General features: G+C 46.9%; 1 protein-coding gene across 1 annotated transcript in view; it reads left to right on the top strand.

Annotated features, from left to right (window-relative positions):
* Window positions 1-1,397: 1,397 nt before the first annotated feature.
* The window catches only part of ABCA3 (ATP binding cassette subfamily A member 3), an 83,720-nt gene continuing 62,449 nt past the window's right edge, over window positions 1,398-22,668 (top strand). Inside the window, exon 1 of the mRNA XM_032799336.2 lies at window positions 1,398-1,522. The gene's annotated coding sequence lies outside the window, so the exon portion shown is untranslated. The remainder of the gene's footprint in view (window positions 1,523-22,668) is intronic.

Below are 22,668 nucleotides of genomic sequence, written 5' to 3' on the forward strand. Positions count from 1 at the left end.
TGGACTTGTGCAGGTAAAGAGTGAGATTCCCCCTCACTAATCAACCTGGACAGAAAGGCAAAGCTGATCAGAAAATGAAGTCAGGGCCCCATAGCTCTTATGGCAGGCACCTGATTGCTGCACCAACTGGAGAGCAGCTATGCAGCCTGCAGTGCTTGCCAAAGGTCTGCAGAGAGCACCAAGTATCTGCTTTATGGAGTTGTCTCTCTCTGGGCTAAGGGCTGTGCTGGCTGCATGCAATGCAGTGTGCAGTTCACATTGACCAGGAGGAGATTTTAGCTTCTGCAATTCAACCCTCCCAAAACCCAACTTTCCAAATACTGTCCTGGGGAAAAGAAAATGCATAAGGTTCTCTTTGAGTGCAGAGAGCCTCAGCTGCTCCATTTGGGCTTTGGATGAAAAGAGAGGGAATGGGGATGTCCTTAAGCAAGGAGGATGACACCTCTTCCAGGAGAAAACTAAGGAGGGCTAAAGGTCCGTCTCTCTAAGAGAACGGAGGAAAGGGCAGGCAGAAAGTAGTGTTATGCTCTTGGGGAAGAGGGGTCTGAATGAGGATGTGAAGAGGCACTGAAGCAAATTCCTGAAAGAGGGGGAGATATAGAGGTGCTGGTGTGTGTGGGAGGGAAAAAGGGAATAAGGGGGCAGACAAGGGACTAAAGTGAGGATCTAAGGAATAAAACAGCACTGAGCCACCTAGACTACAGAGAGAGCAGCTGAGCTATTCTAACGCTACCCCACAACAATGGGACAGTTAGGGGACTGAAGCTGATAGCGCTGTAGGCTGGGGAGAGGAAAAACATATTTACCTTATTTCTCTCCATGAACAACGCTTAAAGCAGGTAGATAAAACTGCTCGAAGTCACCGAGGGGGTTTTGTTTGCTAGCTGATCTGAGCTCCCATCAGGAGCAGAGCTTGAGCCAAGCGCAGCTCTGTGAGAACAGAAAGCCAAAGGCGCACAGGGATGGAAATAAAGGAAGCTGAGTCCCCCCACCCCACCGGACCGGAGGCGCCAAGGGAGGGGCACATGCGAGTTTCCCCAGATACAGGAAGCGGTCCAAGAGAGGCCGCGGCAGTGTGACTAACTCCGGCGATCTCATTGAGACCCTCGTGACGCTGTGCTCAGGAAATCCCTGGCGCCTGGAGTCGCGGGATCCGGGGAGACTCTCCGCTGTTTTTGTTTTTAAATATGAAATTTCCAACCCTGGCGGCTGGGCAGGAACCGAAACCTGGGCAGGGAGGGGAGCTGACAGGGCCAGCCCAGCAGGGGGGCTGGTCTGCGATGCCTGGGATGGGGGTTGGCCACTGCCCACCCGCTTCCCGACGGACACACGGACAAGCCCGGCGGCAGTGCCACCTCCGGGTCACGTGACGAGATCCGGTCACGTGAGGCGGCGCCGGGATCAGCTGGCTGCCGAGCTGCCTTCCCCGTAGGCGGCGCAGGGCCTGGGCCGAGCCGGGATGGCAGCGGGGCCAGCGGCTGGAGCGGGGCAGCACTGACACCCTGGCCCGGAGCGCTGCCCGGTAAGAGACCCCTCTTCTCCCCTGGGGGTCCCCCTTCCATCTCCCCCAGCCTCCCCGGGGATCCCCGCCCCCTTCCATCCCCCCCAGCTTCCCCCGGGGGATCCCTGGCCCCTCCCTTCTCTCCGGTGGGAATCCCATCCCCGGGACCCCCTATCTATCCCCCCCAGCGTCCTGCAGAGGGACCCCTGGCCTCCATCTCCCTCCGCCCCAGTTTCACCCCAGGAAGAGCCTGCTCCTCAGGCCCCAAGATCTCTGGCCTCACCCCTCTTCTTCCTTCCCCCTAACCTAACACTCCTTCCCCTCCCTTAACCTTTTCCCTGGGAGCCTCACCCCCCCCTTCCTCCTAGACCCTGAGTCTCACCCCCCCCCCACATGTTCCCCACAAGCTACTCCCAATTCCCCAGTCCAGGTCTAATTGTCCCACATGTCTATCCCCCACCCCTGCTCCTTAGGGGAGCAGCTCTGACTCTGAACTGGCAGCAGAGCTGGGGGGATATTCAGGGTCCCCCCCACCAATCTCTTCACTCTCCACTCATGTCTTCCTCTTCTGTTCCTGTTCTTCTACTCCTCCCTCAGCAGCAGGCCCATTGCCCTGTGGGGAATCCAAAGCATGGCAGGGCTTTTCCAGCTCTAATCCTTCACTGTGGTTGGCACCACATGATGGAGAGGATGGGCCCACTGTTGTAGAGCAGCCGTGTAGCATGGAATCCAGTCAGGACCCTGCAGGAGGGCAGATGGGTGGGACTCACACTTGCAGGTGTATCTGCTTTCTGGGCAAGTGCGCAGCCCATTCGGTGGCTGCAGCCACCTGGAGCAGAGGCCTCCTTAGCTACTGGCGTGTGCAGAGGTGTAAGAAGCCCCTGTGGCAGCTGCGACCTGAGCCCTTGGCAGCTGAATGGGTGCTTGGAGAGAAACCTGTGCTCATTGTAAGGTTTGAATCTTCGTTCTGAATGTTTTATGTGAAAGTAGTGCCTGGAGAGGGATCAGAAGAGGGGCAATACTTGGCCCCAGGGGGCACTCATTGAAGGGAGTCTCCTGGAGTTAATATTTTTAATTTTGAGGTGGGTTTAGTGAAGGTGGAAGATATTAGCTTTCCAGTCCTGGAGGCTGAGTCTTCTCTTTCCATACCAGGCACAGTAGTGGCAGAGCAAGTCCCAGATGTCATCCTGCTGCGGTGCTTAAGGCTTGTTTGGTAGAGATCACCTCTAGAAGCTAAAGGGTAATCTTCTCTTTGTGGCCCATCCATTCCTTTGTTCTCTGGAGGTCTCTTGTATGTTGGAATCCGGACTGGTACCCTTAGACTGGCCTCCAGAGCTGCCATTGATTGTGTGTAATTTGACCATGGATCATCTCCTGTTGAATTAGAAAACCTCTGTGCCCTGTATCTACCCTCTTGCTGCAGGAAGCTAACTTCATGGTTGTTCACCATCTATCTGCCTATGTTAGGTAGGGCACAGGTGGCAGAGAGAATAATCTGAGTGTATGACTGTGTGTGAGTGAGGATGTCTCTAAGTCAGGGGTCAGCAACCTTTCAGAAGTGGTGTGCCGAGTTTTCATTTATTCACTCCAGTGTAAGGTTTTGTGTGCCAGTCATACATTTTCACGTTTTTAGAAAGTCTCTTTCTATAAATCTATAATATATAACTAAACTATTGTATGTAAAGTAAATAAGATTTTTTAAAATGTTTAAGACACTTACTTCATTTAAAATTTATATTAAAATGCAAAGCCCCCAGGACCAGTGGCCAGGACCCGAGCAGAGTGAGTGCCACTGAAAATCAGCTCGCGTGCCGCAGGTTGCATACCCCTGCTCTAAATCCAAATGGCATGCGTTCTTTGTACCTTTCTTGACCCTTTGCCAGTCTTCATAATTGTTGTCCTTCTACACACACAAGTGTTAATGTTCGGAGTGGGTACAAGGTTTTGTGACTGACAGGATAGCTGCCTAGTAGTAAATTCTAATAGAGAGTCTTCCCACGTCTATGAATTTTCAGCTTTGGGCCCTGCCTGGGGTTCTTACTTGGGAACAGGAAGTGATGAGAGGCCAGAAAATTACCCAAGGGATTTGGTTGCTGCTGCTTTTCAGTCTCTTTAAAACATGTTGCAGTGAGCAAAGTATAATAGATGGGGCAGCAGAAGACTGAGCTGGAGTTGGGGTTTCCTAGTGTTTTATAGGAGGGGAGAGCGTCTTTCTGGTACCACATGACAGTCTCTGTGCTCCACCTTGGAGAATGACTGGACCCTATTAGCAATCACCTGGCCTCTATTTCCAGTGTATATCTTTGTTTCCCAGCATGGGAAGCTTGCTGCTGCTGAACACTGGGGCTGTAAAAGCTGGGGAAAGATTTGTTTTATTGTAGCCCTACAGCATGGATGGCTTAAGTGTGCTGGTGAAACTCCTGTCCTGTGCATGTGTGTGTAAAGGAGGTTGTGATGATGACACAGGTGATTTCCAAACGAGAGTCAATGTGCAGCTTTTCCAGCACTACTTAGTGATTATATTCCTTTGGTGACTAATATATGTAGAGAAATTTTGGGGGTTATGTTTCTTTGCTTGTTCACAGTTGGGAAAGGTCTCTTATAATAATTATGGATGGGTAGCAAGGAGAGAAATATGAAATAAACATGGCTGATATCTGGAACAGCTGTCTTGACCTGAACTAAGTCAGTACAAAGAAATGCTTGACCTGGAAGCTGCATTTCCAGGAATGTTGGGAGTTGACTGAAATAACATTCTCGGGTACCTGCTTCTCATGATGCTGTCATAAGAATGGCCAGATTGGGCCAGACCAATGGTCCATCTAGCCCAATATCCTGTCTGTGAATAGTGGCCAATGCTAGATGCTACAAAGGGAATGAACAAAATGGAACACTTAGCAAATGATCCATCCCCTGTTGTCCACTCCAGGCTTCTGACAGTCAGAGGCGAGGGACACCCAGAGCATGGTTTTGCACTCCTGACCATCTTGACTAATAGCCATTGCTGGACCTGTTCTCCATGAACTTACCTAGCTCTTTTTTGAACCCAGTCCTACTTTTGGCTTGGCAATGAGTTCCAAAAGGCTGACTGTGTGTTTGTTGTATACTTACTGCCTGTTAATTTCATGGGGTGACCTCTGGTTCTTGTGTTGTGTGAAGGGGTAAATAACACTTATTTACTTTCTCCACACCACTTGTGATTTTATAGATCTCTATCGTATCTGCCCTTAGTCGTCTCTTTTCCAGACTGTAAAGCCCCAGTCTTATTAATCTTTCCTCATATGGAAACTGTTCTATACCCCTAATAATTTTTGTTGCCCTTCTCTGCACCTTTTCTAATTTATCTTTTTTGAGAAGGGGTGAACAGAATTGCATGCAGTATTCAAGACGTGGGCGTAACATGGATTTTTTGGCTGATAAGCTATCCCTTCCCAAATGTTTCCTTCCATTCTGTTAGCTTTTTTGACTGCCGCCGCACATTGAGTGGATATTTTCAAAGCACTGTCCAGAGTGATTCCAAGATCTTTGAGTGGGAACAGCTAATTGAGACACCATCATGTTGTATGTATAGTTGGGATTATGTTTTCCAATGTGCATTACTTTGCATTTATTGTCATTGAATATCATCTGCCATTTCGTTGCTCAGTCACCCACTTTTGTGAGATCCCTTTGTAACTCTTGGCAATCTGCTTTGGACTTAACTATCTTGAGTAATTTTGTATCAATTGCAAACTTTGCCACCTCACTGTTTACCCATTTTTCTAGATCATTTATGAATATGTTGAACAGAACAGGTCCCAGTACTGATCCTTTGGGGACTCTACTATTTACCTCCCTCTATTATGAAAACAGACCATTTATTCCTCCCCTTTGTTTCCTGTCTTTTAACCAGTTACTGTTCCATGAGAGGACTGTCCCTTTTATCCCATGACTGCTTACTTTGCTTAAGAGCTTTGGTGAGGGACCTTGTCAAAGGTTTTCTGAAAATCCAAGTACACTATATCCAGTAGATCACCCTTGTCAACATGTTTGTTGACCCACTCAGAGACTTCTAATAGACTGGTGAGACATGATTTCGCTTTACAAAAGCCGTGCTGATTCTTCCCCAACAAATCGTGTTCTTCTGTGTGTCTGATAATTCTGTTCTTCACTATAGTTTCAACCAATTTGCCTGGTACTCAAGGTAGGCCTGTAATTGCCAGGATTGCCTGTGGGGCCTTCTTTTAAAAATTGGTGTCACATTAGCAATCCTCCAGTCATCTGGTACAGAAACTGATTTAAGCAATAGGTTTTACATACCACAGTTAGTAGTTTGCAATTTCACATCTGAGGTCCTTCAGGACGCTTGGGTGAATATCATCATCTGGTCCTGCTGATGTACATTAAACAGTAGGACTGTCAAGCGATTAAAAGAATCAGTTGTGATTAATCACAGTTTTAATTGCTCTGTTAATAATAAAATACGATTTAGTCAAATATTTTTGACGTTTTCTATATTTTCAGGTATAGGCTGGGAGCACAGGGCTCAGGGCTGGGGCTTCATGCAATTAATGTGTTAAATTAATGCATTAATTTTGTTTTCAGTTAATTGCAGGCATTAAGTGCAATTGACAGCCCTGTTGAACAGTAATATCAATTTGTTCTAAAACCTCCTCTGCTGACATCTCAATTTGGGACAGTTCCTCAGATTTGTCACGGAGAAAGAATGGCTCAGGTGTGAGAATCTCTCTCACATTCTCTGCAGTGAAGATGGATGTGAAGAATTTATTTAACTTCTCCACAGTGGCCTTGTCTTTCTTGAATTCTCCATTAGCATGTCGATCATCCAGTGGCCCCACTGATTGTTTGGCAGGCTTCCTGCTTCTGAGCACTTACAACTTTTTGCTCTTAGTTTTGTGTCTTTTGCTCGGTGCGTTTCAGTTTCTTGTTTGGCCTGCCTAATTAGACTTTTACACTTGGCTTGCCAGAGTTTATGCTCCTTTGTATTTTCCTCAGTAAGATTTGACTTCCAATTTTTAAAGGATGCCTTTTTGCCTCTAACTGTCTCTCTTAGTCTGTATAACCATGGTGATGGTTTTTTGGTCCTCTTCCTATTATTTTTAATTTAGGGTATATGTTTAATTTGAGCCTCTATTATGGTGTTTTTAAAAAGTTTCCATACAGCTTGCAGGCATTTCACTCTTGTGACTGTTCCTTTCACTGTTTAACTAGCTTCTTCATTTTTGTGTAGTTCCCCTTTCTGAAGGTAAATGCTCCTGCAGTGAGCTTTTTTGGTGTTTTCCACCCTCACACCAAAGATGTTAAATTTAATTACATTATGGTTGCTATTACTGAGTAGTTTAGCTATATTTACCTCTTGGACTATATTCTGTGCACCACTTAGGGCTGAAATCAAGAATTGCGGCTTCTCTTGTGGGTTCTAGGACTAACTGTTCCAAGACGCAGTCATTAAGATGGGCTCGTGCAGCAGATCAATGAGACAGCATGGTCTGGGTGAATGACTATGTGACTGGGAATTAGGGGACTCCTTTGTCTGAATTTCAGGCTAGGCTGTCATTTGGCTTCTTTGTGCCTCTGTTTTCCCTGTGTACAAAACGGGGATTATACTTGCCTGTCAGGAAGCTTATGGTAACTAGTTGATGATTGCTCTGAAGACACAGAGTGCTGTGTAAGTGACAAAGCCCAGATTCTACATCCAGTTACTCACCTGCATCCACGCTAACTCCAGGCTTAGAACAGAGGGCACAGCTGGAGCCATACAAAATATCTGTGAGTTCAGAGGGCCCATCCCTTTGGGCATGAATTCCCTCACCACTGTAAGATCAAAGGGTTCAGTTCCTTGCTTAAAAGAGCAAACATTAGAGCCTCCCCTGAAGAGTGTCCTGATGAAATGACCAATATTTTAACAGCAAGAGAATGTGCATTTTAGCGGGAAGTGCCTCTAAAGGAAATGAAGTGGGCTTTTTGTCTTAACAGCAGAGAGAAGAGAGTGAATGGGAGCCAAAGTGTTTGATTAGGGCAGGGTTAATTTGGCTTGGGCCTATTATTGCTGCAATTCAGGAGAGTTGAGACCGCCTTGGATTGGGGCCATCTCTGGTTGTGGGGACTGCAAGTCCTCTCTGAAATGTCAAGTGGCTGACGGGATCTACACTCAGTCTTATCCCTTTGCGTGGATTTCATTTTGTAATGTCTGATAAAGTGTTCTCAGATGTGCTTCCCGTCCCCAGTGTCCCGGCTTGGGCTGCTCTTGCTACCCTTTTGGCATGACTCAGTTGTGCCACCCTTGACTCACTTCACCATGCTGCTGCAGGTTCCGACCTGGTGAGCGGTCGCACTGCTACAGGGCACAACGAGCTTGTAACTTCACTTTGGGATTTCCTTCTGCTGCAAGGGCTGTCTTTGCCTCTGACTGCAATAAACGTGTTAGTTTCATACACGAAAGAAACGTTTTCAAGAGAGTAAAAGATGCTGGTGCTAGCATATCTGCCATTGGTTTGGGAGCCAGTCCGTGCTGCCAGTGCTGGCCCAGCAGGATTTCCCAGCAATACCAGTGCTGGCCAGGCAGAGTGTAAGGGCAGGGATGACATGAGCTAGAAGCTGGTGAAAGATGTGTCTGCAAAGGGGGTTGCAGATACTTTTGAGGGTGACCTGGCAATGGTACAGTGTACGTGCCCTTTCTTCTGGTCTGTGTAGGATCCCCCTGCACAGGAACCCATGTGGTCTCACAGTGCAAAGGAGGGCAGGGAGAAGCATGTCCACGGTATGATACAGGGGTCCCAGTCTGCTGCATGGGGAGTAAGGATGAAAGATGCACCATTGTGTGGACTCCTCCTTTCGCCTTGTGCTATAGGCACTGGAGTCTCCTTCAGCCATTAGGCTGATGTTGTGTCCACAGAGAGCATTATTCGGTGCCTGGCGAAGGATTCCTGTCTCCTAGTGAAATCCTCCAGGCTCTGGCAGAGGTCCTTGAGCTGCAGAGTGAATTTGTCCTTCACCAACTGTTCCAAAGATCAGTGTATGTGAGGAAAGGCATGTGATGGGAGGACTAGGGTGCAGTGTATGTAACTTAGCTTGTCTGGGAAGAATTCCTTCCTGTCTGCGCTAGGGTTGGTTGACAGTGTTCTTACGCAACATGCATGATAGGCAGCGTTGTTTAGTGGTTAGAAGGAGAGAACTGGGAGATGGGAGGCCCAGGTTCTAGGCCCAGCTTTACCGCAGACTTGTGTGACTTTACGCTCGTCTCTTGCAATAGGCCTGTCTTTTCAAAAGTGGCTGCTGGTTTTGGGCACCTAACTTAAGATGCGTAGGACCTGATTTTCAGAGGTGCTGAGCTCACAAACGCTTCGATTTCAGTTGGAATGAGGGTTGCTCAGTGTTTCTAAATATCAGGGCTCTGCATGTCTCCATTTGGGCTCCTAAAATCAGTGGCCATTTTTTTTGCTGTAGCTCTTCTGTGCCTTAGGGCTGGTCTACACTACGGGGGAAAATCGATCTTAGATACGCAACTTCAGCTACGTGAATAACGTAGCTGAAGTCGAAGTATCTAAGATCGAATTACTCACCGTCCTCATGGCGCAGGATCGATGTCCGTGGCTCCCCCTGTCGATTCCACAACTCCATTCGTGTTGATGGAGTTCCGGAATCGATATAAACGCGTTCGGGGATCGATATATCACGTCTCATCTAGACGTGATATATCGATCCCTGAGCAATCGATTGCTACCCGCCGATACAGTGGGTAGTGAAGATGTAGCCTCAGTTTCTCCAGTTTACGCTTGAGTAGTGTCACTGATCTGAGTTAGTACGGTAGTGTCACTGGGTGCTGTTGGAATAATAAGATACCCCGAGGTGACCCAAGGGACACTCTCAGCTCGGGATCACTAAATATTATTGCTCTTATGTATCTTCTCGCATAATAATACTGAAGAGTTACTGGTTATCAGCTGTGATGTCTTCAAAGCACTCTTCAGATTGATGGGTTGGATCAGTCAGTCCTATCTGAGAGAGACTGAATTTACTGAGAGCTGGAACATGCTAATCACTTTGCAGTTAAGGCTGGGACTGAAAAGAGAATGGTCTCCAGCTGACACTTCAGGGTCAAGAAGACAATGGCCCGGCTGGGAGATATATGTTAGCCTGGCCAAAGTGCGCCCCAAGAGAAGGGGTCACTCCTGCAGGAGTCAGAAGGGCTCTTGAAAAGTTAAGGTGAAACTGAAAAGAAATAAACCTGCATCTCTGGAGTTCACGGGGCTTCATTACATGACATGGGAAAGGTTTTGTCCTAGGAAAGGGACTGGTCATGTGTGGCACCTTGCAGACATTTCTGTGCCTTTCGTTCCCCACTCTAAACTTCTGTGCCTATCTCCTCTCCAGCACTTCATTTGCCATCAGGCACCCAAGTTTTGTTTTGCTCATGCTGGTATAACTCCTGGGTTACTTCACTGAAATTAACGTGGGAACATGACTGAGAAACAGAAGAATCTGTTCGGGAGAGTCTACACACAGATTCCTGGATGCGTCCCCAATGAGCCAACGCTCCGCTTGTCAGTAGCTCTTCCTCATCCGCCTGCTCCTTCACAGCACACTGTTGATTTGGGCAGCTTGTTAAACAACTAGGTCCAGGTTCTGAGTCCTACTGTCAATTTTTGTGGCTTTGCAATCTCGTTTTCCCATTTTTCTTAATAGTCATTCTCCCCTTTTGGTGTGAGAGACTGTCACAAATGGGGTAATTGGCCCTACAGTGGAAAGCGTGAGAGGACTTAATCTTGTATTATGGTCATCTCTAGTGGCTCCAGTGTAAATTGAGAAAACAGCACGGAGTCCTTGTGACACCTTAGAGACTAACAAATTTATTTGGGCATAATCTTTCATGGGCTAGAACCTGTGTCATCAAATGGCAAATACAGGAGCGGGTATAAATACATGAAAGGATGGGGGTTGCCTTACCAAGTATGAGGTCAGTCTAATCAGATAAATCAATTAACAGCAAGATAACTTTTGAAATGGTAACGAGTGACCCATTACAGACAGTTGACGAGAAGGTGTGAGTAACAATAGGCAGAAATTAGTATTGGGGAAATTAGGTTAAGGTTTTGTAATGACCCAACCACTCCCAGTCTTTATTCAGGTCTAATCTGATGGTATCCAGTTTGCAAATTAATTCCAGTTCTGCAGCTTCACGTTGGAGTCTGTTTTTGAAGGTTTTTTGTTGCAAAATTGCCACCTTCAAGTCTGTCACTGAGTGGTTAGAGAGGATGAAGTGTTCTCCCACTGGTTTTTGAATGTTATAAGAATAACAAAGCTGAAAATGTTCAGCTGAAGAGCTGAAATGAATAATTCAACTGTCCACAGGCAGCAATCAGTTTGGGTAAGCTATTTGGTAAATACCTATGAATAACTAGTACATTCGTAGTAATCTGGAATGGTATGGGAACAAGATCTAAATTTGTTGAATAATTTATTGTCCAGGAATAATTCAGGAAGCTCTAGTATATTCTCTTGCTGGCATGTAACCAAAAGGTAGTGTGCATTAAGTGCAAGACTGGCACTGTCCCGAGTAGACAAGAGTGAGAGTGTTTGGAGCAACACCTAGAGAGAACCTTATCTCACTCCAAGACAATCCATGGAGACTGCACCACCAGGCTGCTATTTGAGACTTTCTGAACATTTCAGGCCGTTCTACACAGGCCAGCCCTGAAGTGACGCACTGTTGAAGGCACTATATCTGAGAGGAAAAGGAATGAGAGATCAAAGGAGAGTGACGACCTAGTGGCGTTCTGTTACTTTCTTTGTTGGGCCTGTCTTGTAGTAGATGACGTCTCGGTACCCTTCTGGTTCTGTCAATCTGTTTCTTCACTTCAGCAGGTGGGTGTTGTAATTTTAAGAATGCTTGATAGAGATTCTGTAGGTGTTTGTCTCTGTCTGAGGGATTGGGACAAATATGTTTGTATCTTAGATTGTAGATTGAGGTGCTGTTATACTAGGTGCTGTAGACACCTGCAGACCCGGCCCTGGAGTGCTTACAGTCTAAAGAGACAAGACTGCCAAAGGTCGGATTGTTGTATCCATGTCTCAGTTCTCCAGCTGTGACAGAGAGATTAAGGGAATTAGGTCGAGCCTCCAGAGTCCCATTCTGGTGCCTTAACCGCAGATCCATCCAATATACAAAACAGAAAATATTGGTAATTGCTCCAGGATGGAATCCCAGATGTTGTTTGTAACAACCAGGAACGTTGTTCAGAGATGTTTATAAATGACAGCACCACTTTAAAATAGAGACTACAGTACAGGGCCCCTTCTTGGTTTCTCCCCATTTCTTGTGCACCCAAGTTATCTTCCTGATGGATTGTTCTTAACTTGCCTCTTAGTCATTCATCCTCTCAGCACCTACAGAAATCCCAAACCAAACTCCTTTGTCTTATGACTTGCCCTGTTGCCTCATTTCATCTGTGGGAGAGGTGAGTTATTTGTGCTTGTTAAGATCTGACAAGAGATCCTGCAGTTTACTGGTACTGTATTAAGCAGTGCATTGTATATAGTACTGTTCTGAATCCTGTAAAGCCAAAGCATTCTAAACCGAGAAACTACTACATCCGCTATGTGTATTTATTTAAACCTTTGAGAACTGATTATGTCTTTGTGCATAAAAATAAATCCACCTGGAGTGTCTATAAAATCTGAGATTCGGCAAAGGTTGTAAAACTGTTAGCAACCTGCTTTGGTATGTTAACATGTTATTGATGTACCACGTGTTGGGTACAAAGATCAGCTGTCCTCTGTTTTTTGCATCTTGCAGCCTCTATTGAAAGTTTTATTCTTCTAATAATTTAATTGCCTTAAATCCTCCTGTACAGAGGTAGCGATGCAAACAAAGAATTCTACGCTGGTTCTGTTTTATTACTGTGTTAGTACAGAGCCATCAGAATGGTAGTGTGCTTTCAAAACAAGTGAAGGTGAAAATTTTGGCAAATGATTAGTGGTTCTGGGTTGTCTAGTCGTGATTCAGCGTGTTGGCAAGTGGCTAGTGATTCTGGGGGCTTCAAGCTCTGGATGCCCAAAGTGAGCCACCTTAAAGGGGCCTGACATTCAGAAGGGAGGAGGCCAGACCTCTCTGAAAGCCCAGCGTCTTTCAGGTGGCTCAGTGTGGGCCCATGAGTTCACTAGTCAGTTTTGAAAGTCTTGGCCAAAGGGCTTGCCGCCATCGGTATGTTTCTTGGAATATCTCGGTATGGGAATGAATAGAGAAGACATCCCCTTCTGGCTGTGTTGGGTGGGAGGAGGGGAGGAAGAGGGGGCACCGGGGGTGTTAATATTAATGTTTGATTCAAGTGTGTCCTTCCACCCCTGCCCCTCCTTGTCTCTATGCCGGGGTATGCTGCCAGTAAGGCTAGCATGTGATGTCTTATTGCAGCCCCACCCTGCCAATATGGGCACAAGGCGGGTTCTGGCGTGCAGCTGTCTGATGTAGTCCTGCAGGTTGGGCTAGTTCCTACATTACAGGATTCTAATGCTTATCCAAGTGTGGGAATGAGAAGTGCTGATAAGGGAAACTGCCTTTTCCAGTTCTGGTTTCTATGGAAACAGGACATCAAAAGAGCAGAAATGCAGTAAGTGCTTTAAAATAATTGTCAGTTCTCAGAGCACATGGTCTGTTCTCAGCTCACTCACCCACCTCTGTTGCAATGGCAGCTGGAAGTGGCCAGCCCCCATAACAAGATGCTTCAGCAGAAGAGCACTAGTATATCCAAGCTGCCTGTGTTTTAACCACTGAGTCGTCTAAATCAGGGGTTCTTAACCTTTTTCTTTCTGAGCACACACCCGTTCCCGCCCCTGTGCCCCAGTATGCTGTAAAAACTGCTCCGCCGAGCCATGCCACAACTGTTTTTCTGCATATAAAAACCAGTGTCGGTGTTAGAAGGTAGCAAGGAGGGCAATTGCCCAGGGTCCCATGCCACAGGGGGCAGCACAAAGCTAAGTTGCTCAGGCTTCAGCTTCCGCCCCTGGTGGTAGGGCTCAGGGCCCCAGATCGCAGTCTCATGCAGTGGGCTTTGGCTTTCTGCCCTGGGCCCTAGCGAGTCTGATGCCAGCCATGCTTTGCGGACCCCCTGAAATCTGCTCATGGCCCCCCAGGAGGCCTGAGAACCACTGATTTAGATCTCTTCTGAACTAGATTAGACAACACGGCCGCTAATAAACTGGGATCAATCCAGGCTACCTCTCCCAACATTGCCTGCACTAGTGAAATGGTGGGAAATGCGAAGAAAATGGGCAGTGCAGTTGCAGCTTCTGTGATAGACTTTCTATCTCAGTGTTTTGAGTGTTGACATTACGGGTTCCTCAAGCAATATCTACACACTTTCGGGTACCAGAGGCTCGGCTCTGGTAGTTCGGGAGTCAGGGCCATCCTTAGGCATGCGCAATATACGCAGCTGCCTAGGGCACCATGAAATTCAGGGCATCAAATAGCCCCAGTTTTCATGGTGCCTTAGGGAGCGGTGTGCTGCATACACGGCAGCACCAGCCCCGCAACCAGCCCTATCCCCTGGCCGGCTCCCCCACGAGCTGTGCCCACTGCAAAGGGCAGGGCCGTCTCTAGGAGAGCGTGGCACCCCAGACAGCTCCCTCTGCCCTACCTCTTATCCTCCCCCTTGCTCCACCCTCAGCCAGTCCCCATTCCACCTCTTCCCCCAGCGACCTCGCACTCACCCGCGGTGGTGGAAAGCGGAGCAGCCAGGCCCCAACCAGCTCTACCCCACCAGCTGCAGTGCTCCACTTCCTGCTGCTGGCGAGTTGGGAGGTCGGGGGGGGACCTTTCCCTAATGCCCCCCGAGTGACATGGCTGGGGCCAAGGCAAGGGAAGCGGAGTGGGCTGAGGCCGTGGTGCTCCGCTTCCCGTCACCGGTGAGTGCAAGGAGGTTGGGGAAAGGACGCCTCCCGCACTTGCTGGCAGCGGGAAGCAGAGCAATGTGACCCCAGCCCCGGCCATGTCGGGGGAGGGTTAGGGAAAGGTTTCGAAACCCCCACCACCACCACAACTTACCGGCAGCGGGAAGTGTAACGATGCGGCCCCAGCCCACTGCATGGGCTGGGGCCGTGTCACTCCACTTCCCACCACTGGTGAGTGTGGGGGGCATCCTTTCCCCAACCTCCCCGCACTCACTTGAGGCAGGAAGCGGAGCACCATGGCTGGGAGCTGGCAGAGTAGAGTGGGCTGGGGCCGGGCTGCTCCACTTCCTGCCGCTGCCGGTAAGTGGGGGGAGGGATGGTAAGTGGGGGGAGGGGAGGGAATCCCTTCCCCGAGTGACACGGCCCAGCCGGGGCGAGGGAAGCCGAGCAGGCTGCTCCCGGCCCACCTGCTAATCCCCCAGGCCACTCTGAGCCTGTGGGGCCCCCAACAGTGCCCCGCAGCAACTTCTGCCTCCCAAACCCTGGGGCGGGAGCTGCATCGGGCACCCAAATGGCTAGGGCTGGCCTTGTCAGGAGTGTGTGTTGGAGAATGTCTCTCAATTTCATCTCTATTCCCCTGAACTTGGTGGAGTTACGCTGAGGATGGATTTGGCCCCATGACTTAGATTTTCTCACCCAAAAGACAAGGGTATCAGCACTGTAGGTTGAGGGTTATCTCTGTGATACAATGTTATTGTCCAGCTGTCCTTGCTGAAGCTTCCTCTGGCTTTTTTATTTACAGCGGTTAGGAAATCAGTCTCATCTTGCAGAGCTTAGTGCTGAAGTCAGAGCGAACAGTGTTCCTGGCCACAGGGCCGGTGCAACTATTGAGGCAAACTCGGTGGCCGCCTAGGGCGCCTAGTGGTTGGGGGAGCCTAAAAGTCTCCTCAGGCAAGGAGGTGGAATGGAGGTGAGCTGGGGCTGGAGAGGTTTTAGTTGGGGGCTGTAGGAAAACTAAAACCTCTCCAGCGCATCATCAAAGATCTACAACCTATCCTTAAAGATGATCCCTCACTCTCACAGGTCTTGGGAGACAGGCCAGTCCTCGCTTATAGACAGCCTCCCAACCTGAAGCAAATACTCACCAGCAACCGCACACCATACAACATAAACACTAACCCAGGAACCTATCCTTGCAACAAAGCCCGATGCCAGCTCTATCAACTTATCTATTCAAGTGACACCATCATAGGACCTAATCACATCGGTCACGCCATCAGAGGCTCGTTCACCTGCACATCTATTAATGTGATATATGCCATCATGTGCCAGCAGTGCCCCTCTGCCATGTACATTGGCCAAACCGGACAGTCTCTACGCAAAAGAATAAATGACACAAATCTGCATCAGTTAACATAACATTCAAACCAGCTGGAGGAGAACCATTCATCCTCTCACCACTCAGTGACAGACTTTGAAGGTGCAATTTTGCAACAAAAAAACCTTCAAAACCTCCAAAGAGAGTGCTGAACTTGAATTAATATGCAATTAATACAATTACTCAGGTCTAAACACGAGACTGGGAATAGTTGTGTCATAACACAGGGAAATAGATTCAATTAGTGTAAAGTTTCTCCACCTTCTATGGGTCATTTAATTATCGCTTCAAAAGTGTATTTTGTTTTTTTTCTCCTACTGTATGATAGCTCATCTCAATTGATTAGACTCTTCCTGTTGTTATGCATATTTTCCCCTTTTCATGTTCTCTGTATGTATAAATATCTCCTGTCTGTGTGTTCCATTCTAGGCATCCGAAGAAGTGAGCTGTGGCTCACGAAAGCTCATGCTGAAATAAATTTGTTAGTCTTTAAGGTGCCACAAGTACTCCTTTTCTTTTTGCGGATACAGACTAACATGGCTGCTACTCTGAAACCTCCTTGCTCTTGTGCCTGAACATTGCGTAGGTTGCGTGTGGTTGCTTTGCAAGAAAGTTGCTCCTGGCATCGATGTCGGGGAAGAAGACGCTGATTGAGAAGTCCTTCAGGAGCTGATGTTCAGCTCATCAAACCTTCTTCAGTTAATTAAAGCATCAAGTGTCATGGTCTCAATAGAACCCCAACATGTACTTATGTATGCAGGGCTGCAAAGCTAGATCCAATGCATTCACTCTTCAGACTGTCTCAGGCTGTTTCAGACAGCTTCTGAAAGGAGTTTCCCTTTGCTGCCATATGTCCGTGTTGACGGGTTGTGCTCTCTGGGCTACAGACCCTGAAAAATCTCGTATGGTCTAAGCCATATGCTGACTATTCAGTTTAACCCCTAATTTCCACTTTATTCTGTCTCCAGTGGGTCAGACAAGTCAGACATCAGTGTTGAAGTGAAACTTCTTTATCTCCCATAGGGTGGGAATTCTGTACTTCTCTTTTTTGATTTATTGAGGGCTTGCTGGGTTTTGACTGGCATAAATATAGTCTTCTGGCTTTATGTGATCTTGGTTTTACTCAACAGTTGCTTGTTGGTTTCCTTATAAAACTAATGGCATAGTATCATCAACAGTCTGAGCACCCTGATTGGAGAAGAAAGTACGGGCCAGGAGAACTGTCAGGACGGGGAGAGGAATTCCTGCCAGGAGTGTCTCTTTCTTCCTACAGTCCTCTCTGTTGCTCTTTTGTTTTAAACTCTAAATTAAAATTGTCTGCACAGTTGAGGCTGGGAAACAAAATCTTCTGATCACTTCGCCTGGGCAGCTTTAGATTTCAAATTTGATGTCTGTTGCAAAAATGTGGCTGCCCAGTCTGCATGCTAAGGTCTCAGTCCCTCAGGCAAATTGAAATGAAATATTATTGCTTCTGCAACTAAGGGTCTTTCTCTGCACTCTTCTTGTTCTGCTCTGGGCTATTGGGCCAAGATTGCTCAGTTTTTATCCTCTTGGTTTAGCATGTCCAAACCTCATTTAATCTGATGTGTTGAGCTTTGTCTTCACTTTAAAATGCCCCTACAAATCAGACGCTGAGGCTGTGCAACTGACTTCAAGTTCAATTCTAGATGTCTGATGTCCATCTGGTTTGCAGTCTAGATCTGATCATGAAGAGTAGCCTGCCTGGTGTTGCTGCTGGGTGCTCACTGTGACCGTGTTCCCAATTTTCACGCTGGTAGCGAGTAGCCTGTTGGAACTGGAGAGTTTCTACTCTTGGACCACTCATTTGTATCTTCATCAGATCCCGGAGCATTCTTCATTGCCTGCATATGGGTGGGGTTTCTGCCACAGCGGTATTGTAAGTTAGTGGTATTTCCACCAGGGGTGACACAGGCAGGTGGCTGGTGAACGTATAAGCCTTGTTCAAAAGGCCTGTGTGCTATCATTTGCTTCCCATTTAATGGTGTCTAAATGTCAGTTTAGAGGCAGCCAGTGTGGGGGAGGGCGCAGCCTCTCCTGTTCTGTCCCAGGGAAAGCACTCCTGAGTCTCAGTTTGTACGTTGCCAGAATGGGCCAATTCTTCATTGCTGGGCCACCATGTGGGATCAAGGTGCCAAAACCATGGACTGGTGCTTGCTGTAGTTTGGTGAATGTGACATCTGCATCTTCAGTGGCAGGAAACCCAACACTTCTGTTTGCCCAGAGGGTGGTCAGCCTTGTGCTGGGTTCTGGGTAACAAGATCCTTCACAGACGGGTTCAACACTTCATCCGATTATGGGTTGTTGGTCAGTCATGCATATTAGAGGCCGGTTTGCGCCTGGGATTTTGACACTGTGTGAGATGTACGCAGATGCGTATCTATACTTGTGAACTCTATGGATCTGTATCGACCTGACTCTCTGCCAGACCTTGGGATAATCGCTATAATGCAATTATTTCAGCAGTAAATACTGTAGTGATAGCGCATGCTACAAGGCAGTTCCTATCTTGCAACGTAGATCAGACAAGGTGATTTATTAACCTGAAATTTCTCATCGGGATTTGTGTGTTTCTCTTTGATGCCTTGAGCTCTCCATGGAGGCTTGAGGCTAGGTGTGGTATTATGATGGTTTCATCTCTGGAAATCCATCTCTTTGATGAGGAAATTCTGTCTTGTGAGATGAGGAAAGTAATTGTTATGTTTGTGTCAGTCTGCGGCAGCTGAGCAGTCTTACTGCACAAAGTTGCTTCCTTTGATTGATTCCAGTGTGCAGACAGCCTGCAGAGTACCAGCTGCGGGAGGGCAGAGGCCCAACCACTGTGGCAGGATTTTAAAAAGAGCCCCTGTGACATACCTAGGGTATAGTCTACACTAGCTGGGTCATCTCTGCCCTCTAACCTGGGGTCTCTTTACACTGCTTTGTTGTTGTTCGCCTCCATTCCTGGACTGCTTGCCATCCACCGCTAGTGTGTAAGTCACTCCCAGCTATATATCTGTGTGCACTTGCAACCTGTCAGTCACACCCAGACTTTTACGAGCTTGGATTATACTTCAGGGTGACCCCAGCATACTCCCAGCCCCAGATATTTCACCAGAATTGTATGTCTTGTACTGCCCAGCCCTCTCCTGGGCAATATAAGCTCATATAAGTCCATCATTTTAGTAATAGAAATGATACGCACAAATCCAGTTCTCCCAAGTACTTCAGTCAAAACACACTGGTCTAGATAAAAGAATAAAACGAGTTTATTAACTACAACGAGAGAGATTTTGTGTGAATATAAGTAATGAAGTACAAGAAAAATAAAGATAAAAAGCAGCTAGTGCCTCACTTAACAAACGGTTAGATTCTAAGCAAAGATTCTCTTGCCACATGTTCTCAGCAGTATTACTGGACCAGCTTTGTAGGCCAGGACCCCTTCTTCTGTGTAATGACTGCTTCGTTTGTTCCTTCTGGTGCAGTGAATCGATGGCGAGCAAGAAGGAGGGGTGCTTTGGGGTGTTTCCCCTTTCTTTTTATAGTTCTCACCTGCCTTTTGGGCAGCATCTCCAGCCAGGAGTCAGGAGACAGAAGATCTATGTGGGCAGGAACCCCGGGCTGTTTCTTTGCTAAAATGTAGATTTGTCACCCACATCCCCTTCCCTGCCAAAGAATGACCACTTAGTAGGTGATTGTCCGTTGACCTTATGTACCTCTGGCTTAGGCAGCAGCTTGCCCTTTGTCATGGAAGAACTGGCTTGGCCACTCCCCAGGCTTGGAATATGTGTTAGTAACTCCAGACTGAGGAATCTTAGAACTCGACATGTAATGTTGCTACACGTTTTACCAGGACAATAATAATCAGCAAATTATGAATTTTCAAGTGATACCTCCCAAGGCATACTTTGTACACAGATCATTACAATGGTATGTGAGGGGTGAATACAGGGGTACAGTCTGTCTCAGCTCTGTAAAACTTATTACCACTGGTTGGGCTTGCTAAGAAAAGGGTGATTAAATCTTGTGTTTCCAGGCATGAAGTGACTGCCGGAAGGGGTCAGAAAGGACATGCCTCTCTGTGTTCTCCCCCAGTATCTATGTATTGCATTTCATGCTTAGCTGGGGGTGTCACAGTAGCTTCTTGCCTTCTTTTGAAGCATCAGGGTACTGTCTGCTGCTTTGGACAGAACATTGGGGGGGGGGGGGGTTGTGGCAAATCAAGCATTCCTATTCAGCAATCCAAGGGCATGTTATAGTTCAGAAGTAAGCCTTGGGAGCCATGATGTACTAGCAACCTGGGCGTCTGAGGGCCATGACCATAGTTACATTGAACCTCCCTTGTGGCTTCAGAGGAATTACAGGAGTGGATGGGAGCGAAGCAGTTGTCCCAGTTCCATCCCAGAACATTGAGGCAGATGTGTCTGCCCAGATCTTACCCACGATCTGCTTCCACTTGACTCCTTCCTTCCCTCAGTACTCCCATCCCCTCTAAGGGAGCCAGGGACAAAGGCAGCCTTGTTCTTAAGCCCAGTGGCAGGGGCTACTGACCTAGCGTTAGGCTGAATAGCCAGACATCAAAGTCCTGGGACTCCTACTGTTCGTAACATACTTAAGCCATATTTGCGCAAGAGGCCTTGACATTTTTTTTTGGGTAAACACTAATCAAGCCCTTAGCGTGCAGTGTGCCAGCACCTGGTGCTTGGGCACTGGGAGCGGGAGATGGATAAGTCCATTGTTTGCCCTGAAGCGTTTAGAAAAGTCTGATGTTTCAGCTCAAAGTACAAAAAGAAGTGTGGAAAAATTTCCCCTTACAGGCAGGTTTTTCTTACCCGAGAGGAACAATGTCAATTGGCAATACAGGAGGGTAAAATCACCACAAGGGTAAAATCACAGCTTATCTCTCACTGGGGTGGAGATTTTCTTTTTTTCCCATAAGGAAATTTCTTAGTGCAGTGGCCAAAATAATGGGGAAGTGGTTGGAATGAAAAGTAGAGAGAGAATCTTGCAAGGCTAGTTGAAGGTCTGAGGTGCAATCCAAGTGCTGATCTTTCTCCCACACACCTCCCTTTGGGTCTCTACAGAGCTCCCCACATTGTTCTTGTCCTCACCTGTAATAGTGAAATAAGATGATTTATTGTTGATCCAGTGCTAAGGTTGCAAAACCTGGAAATTCCAGAAGTTACCAACTTGAGATCTAATCAGTTTTAACATAATGGGTAAAAAGTAGCTTTGTGTCTTCCAATTTTTGAGGTTGTACAATCTCTCATTCCCATTATATAAAAAATAGCTTTGCTATGTGAAAGACTCCTAGGAATAGGGAAGTGGTAAAACTGACTGGGCGCAAATTGCCAAATACGCAACATAAAGATTCTTCCCGTCCCCCCTCATTTATTTCAGTTCTAGGAATCATAGGGTTTATCTGAAACAATGGTAGGTAAAACACATGAACAGAGGTATGTTTTTTAAGATGCTGTCTCTTTAAAGTTTTTTCACATTTTTAATTCAGTCTCTCTCACAGAGTCTGTCACCTGGTATATTTCGCTGCCTTGCGAAAGGTAATCTTTCCCCTAGTATTGTTTGTTTTTCAATGCCTAGCCTATAAGGACATGCTCAGCATTCCTAGGATTTGCAGTGTGGTACAGGGTGTACTCAGTGTGTTATATAATTATACACAATTATATCTTGTTTTGGAGTTATAGGGCCAGACTTTTAAATGGTGACCTCCCTTTTTGTGCATGCAATTACTATATTAAGTGTAATTTAGGCCACTCAGATGTCTAAGTCTCTGATAGTACCTGCTAATTGGGTGCTGAAATGTCTTAATGATCTAAATTGTACTATGGCTTGACTTCTTCCCTTTGGACCCTTTATTGTTATTTGTTATTATAAACAACAATGGCCAGATTTCTTGTTTTAAAGGGGTGGAGCACCTGTAGCTCTAGTAACTTCAGCCAGAGCAGGAGTTGCTTAACACTACAAACAGGCCACTAGAGTTTACAACAGATGCCTTTGTTAGTTTTATAAATCCCAGTAAGTATCTTTTCTCTAATGATTTTCTTATGCAAATTGTGTCCCAAGAGGGAGGTCCAGTTAAGGCTAAGCTAAAAATCAGGCTTATCAAAACTCAACATTAGAGCCCTGCGCAGATACAAAATGTGTATCTGCATCTGATCTGCAAACCGAAAACATGGTCTATGGATATAAAGCAGTTACCTGCAGATTTGCAGGGCTCTAGATACAAATTTTATATCTGCATCCATCTGTGATCCGTAAACATGGACATATCTGCAGATTTGCAGGGCTCTACTTAACGTTATGCTACACATATTTGTTTGTGGTGTATGGCAGAGTGAACATTGCATGTTTTTCCTACTGTTCTAGTCTTTGTAAGTGAAAGAGAATAGGGGAGGAAGAGGATTTCTCTACTTTTTTCTGGTTGTTTGTGCATTGGACAGTTCTGTGTCAGGTCAGTTTCACTTTCTCCTCTCTTTTCTAGTCAATTTTCCCCATTTAAGTGGTGATACTAGGGCTCCATGAGGCTCTTTCCATTTGGATCCGACTGTGGGGTCAGGGCCATATATTGTATCCGCCTGGGTGAGCCTGATGCTGCTCTCACTAAAGTCATCAACAAATGCACTGCCATTGTCTCCATTAGCAAGTGAGCTGGCTCCGTGGGCGGCTAACAGCTTAGCACAACTTTTTGCTGTGCATATGTATGCTCAGTGCTGCATTTTCAGACATTCATGACTGTTCAAAACCATTCTCCCCACCACACATTCGCATGCACACGACACACCTTCATGTCTCCCTCCCCAAACTTAGCTAAGCATGTGCTGCTCATTAAGACCTGTTGAGACACGAGAACCCTGATCTTGCACAGGCAGAACCCAGTTGACTTCACTGG

The sequence above is a fragment of the Chelonoidis abingdonii genome, chromosome 9 (assembly GCF_003597395.2).
Source record: "Chelonoidis abingdonii isolate Lonesome George chromosome 9, CheloAbing_2.0, whole genome shotgun sequence".
NCBI lineage: Eukaryota > Metazoa > Chordata > Testudines > Testudinidae > Chelonoidis > Chelonoidis abingdonii.